Below are 4,077 nucleotides of genomic sequence, written 5' to 3'. Positions count from 1 at the left end.
CATATTGTTAAATCCTGCGTAGCAGTAAGGGCGTACGTAGGACGTGCCTAATAGAGCTTTGAGGTTTTTCACACCGTAATAATGATTTTCGTGTAGGAACAAGAACAAGGTTTTGTCATGCGGCATCTTGCTGTTTTGAAAATAAGAGTACCCGTTTTTGTTTCCGTCACAGGACATCACTACAATTTTACAGTTCAGCAGCTGGTTCAAAATGCGCTACGTCAGCCAGACTGACTGCATCATTTACAGATAATCCCGCATTGTGTTGCAATTGTGTCGCGAGTTGTTTGATTTCAAAATCATTTTTGTCAGGGTTCAATAATCGGGAAACGCATAAGGCAAAACACAGGTTATCTTTGTTTTGAAAAACATACAAGTGTTTCATCTTTTTCTGAACAGTGTCCGAGTTGAACAAGTGTGATAGCTTAATACATCCTCCACCACGGGGTGCGTGTACGATTCGAATCACCAGTTGCAAAGTTTCGTCGGAAAGTATTTCAAATTTACTCTGAACAGCGTTTTCAATCATCTTTAGAATTGATTCTAAATCTACAACCCCATTTCTTACCTGAACAGGGGATGAAACATTCAGAGTATTACCTTGAATTTCAACGTGAACAACGTCACGCGGGCCCACTACCTCATTAGCGACAGTGAGCATTTGATTTATGAGTTCTAGTACATAATTGTAAAACTCTGCAAAACTGTCAACATTTCCTAACGATGCAAAGTTTACCCGCCTTCTAATTTCTGTGGTATGGAATCTTTTAAGACGATTGATTACAATATTCGGATCTATGCCATATCCCATTTGATCATCGTCACTGTCGGACGAAAGGTTAATAGAATCTTCCAAAGGGAAATTATTTGGGTTATGTGTTGGGTTACTTGTTTCATTATCGTGAACAGAACTGTTTGACGAAATGTGTGATGCCTGACTTAAATTTTCCAGATTATCGTTTAATCTCGATAGACTTTCAATCAGATCAGAGAAAAAATCTTGAGGAGTTGGGTCATACGCTTCGCTATTGTCGGGAGATGATACAGAATCTATATGAGAATTGTGATCGCAGGGTTGCGACAAAGATTAATTGAGTTGATTCACCGCTTCTAACAGGAAAGGGTTTATTGCGGTAATCGGATCTTGTTCGTTCAGCACATTTTGCAATCTTGACAGACTTTGGTTTAGTTCATTAAAGACGTTGTGTTGAACGTCTGATGGGTTTTCTGAGTTAATGACTGAGTGTGACAACTGTGTATTTGGGTTACGTTCCTGAGAGAAAGATACACTTTGATTAAGATTATTCACAGCTTCTAAGAGGAAAGGGTTCAGAGCCGCGCACGTATCGTGTTCATTTAGAGTATTTTGCAATCTTGACAGACATTGGTTTAGTTCGGTCAAAAAATCCTGAGGTGTTTCATTCGCTACATTAATGTCGGGAGATGATACAGAGTCTATATCGGGATTGTGTTCACAGGGTTGAGCCAATCTTTGGTTAAGCTCGTTTATAGCATCTGTTAAAAATGGGGTGATGTTAGGCTTCTTAGCATCAGTGTTTAGAGGATCACTGTTGGGGCGTTTCTGAGACATGACTAAACAGAGTATTACAATGAGTAATAAGAAGATTCACACGGGTTTTAAATGTGGAAAAAGCGGATGCAATATCGCTACTTGACCCGTGCGTAGTCATAAACTCCAGTCGTCGATGAGATATTTCCACCGCTCTTGACAGATATCGGAAGTCGTAGAGATGATCCAATGTTTCGTCCCGATATAAATCGACGCCGGAATCTGAAACAATCAAATAAAATAAATAAAAATTAATAATAATTAAAATAAATAAATAAATGTATATATATATATATATATATATATACAGTGAGTCCAAGAAGTATTTGATCCCTTGCTGATTTTCTTCGTTGGCCCACTAATAAAGACATGATCATTCTATACTTTTAATGGTAGATGTATTCTTACATGGAGAGACAGAATATTAAAAAGAAAATCCAGAAAATAAATCTAAGGAATATATATTAATTGATTTGTATTTCATGGAGTGAAATAAGTATTTGATCCCTTAGTATTCATTAGCAGTTCTGGCTTTTACAGACCAGTTAGACACTCCCAATCAACTTGTTACCTGACCTGAAGCCACCTGTTCTCACTAATCACTTGTGTGAAAAACACCTGTCCACAGAATCAGACAGATCACACAGATTTCAAGTCTCCAACATGGGTAAAACCAAAGAGCTGTCACAGGACCTCAGAGTCAGAATTGTTGACCTTCACAAAGCTGGAATGGGCTACAAAAAGATTAGTAAGGTGTTGGATGTGAAAGTAACAACTATTGGTGCAATTATCAGAAAGTTTAAAGAGTATAACATGACAATCAACAGACCTCGGCCCGGTGCTCCAAAGAAGATTTCGCCTCGTGGGGTGGCAATGATGCTGAGAACAGTCAGAAATCGTCCTGCAACCACTCGGCAGGAGTTAGCAAATGACCTGAAGGCAGCTGGGACCACAGTTTGCAAGGAAACAATTGGCAACACTTTGCGCAACAATGGATTCACATCCTGCAGTGCCCGAAAGGTACCCCTGCTGAAGAGAGCACATGTGGAGGCGCGCCTCAAGTATGCCAATGATCATTTGAAAGATGAACCAAGTTATTGGGAGAAGGTTTTGTGGTCAGACGAGACCAAAATTGAACTTTTTGGCCTCAACTCCACCCGCCATGTGTGGAGGAAGAAAAATGCTGCCTATGACCCCAAGAACACTGTGCCCACCGTCAAGCATGGAGGTGGAAGCATAATGTTTTGGGGGTGTTTCTCTGCCAAGGGTACAGGGCTACTTCACCGCATCACTGGGAAGATGGATGGAGCCATGTACCGCACAATCCTGAGGGACAACCTCCTCCCCTCTGCCAGGGATCTGAAAATGGGCCGTGGTTGGGTCTTCCAACATGATAACGACCCTAAACATACAGCAAAGGCAACAAAGGATTGGCTCAAGAAAAATCACATTAAGGTCATGGAGTGGCCCAGCCAGTCGCCAGACCTCAATCCGATCGAAAATCTATGGAGGGAGCTGAAGGTCAGAGTTGCCAAGCGACAGCCCACCAACCTTCATGATTTAGAGAGGATCTGCAAAGAAGAGTGGGCCAAAATTCCCCCTGGTGTGTGTGCTAAACTTGTGGTTAACTACAACAAACGTCTCACCGCTGTGCTTGCAAACAAAGGCTTTGCCACTAAGTATTGAGTGTGTTTGGCAAGAGGGATCAAATACTTATTTTCCTCATTGAAATACAAATTAATTAAAATATATTCTTTAAAATTATATTCTGGATTTTTGTCTTGATATTCTGTCTCTCCATGTTAGAATATATCTACCATTAAAAGTGCAGAAGGATAGTGTCTTTATTAGTGGGCAAACAAAGAAAATCAGCAAGGGATCAAATACTTCTTGGACTCACTGTATATATACATTCTATAAATTACTTAAAATCTACACACCGAATGGATGGGTGTCAGAGAAGCGGTCTGCAGATCCTTCATCTATTTGAGGTCCTATTAAAGGTATTAAATATGTAATTAAGTAAAGAAATATAAATAATTTTCTGACAAAATAAATGTGTTTAACATCACTTACTTGGAGAAGTTGGTTGATAGAGTTGATCGGATTGGTTGTCGAAATCTGAAAGCGAGGGATCGTATAAATAAGTATAACTTGTATTTAAATAATGTATTTACTTTAAATGAAATATAATTAACTGACCGGATGGTGTGTTAGATCTCTGATCACTATTTTCCTCTAGAAAATCACTCTCTTCAGATTTGTAACCTAAACAAATAATACAATAAGTAAATGCATTCATTCTAAAAAACTGAATGAAAACTGGATGAAAAAAACATTGCTGTATTCAATTGACTTACTCGGTGGATTGTATTGTTGAACAAATATAACGTCATCAGATTATTCATACGAATCCTGATCTATGAATAAAATATATAATTTTATGTCACAAGGTTATATCGCACAGAATACTAATCATCATCATTTTAGCTAAAAATTTACTTACT

This window comes from Salminus brasiliensis, chromosome 1, assembly GCF_030463535.1.
Source record: "Salminus brasiliensis chromosome 1, fSalBra1.hap2, whole genome shotgun sequence".
Taxonomy (NCBI): Eukaryota; Metazoa; Chordata; class Actinopteri; order Characiformes; family Bryconidae; genus Salminus; species Salminus brasiliensis.
This window is presented reverse-complemented; position numbering follows the sequence as displayed.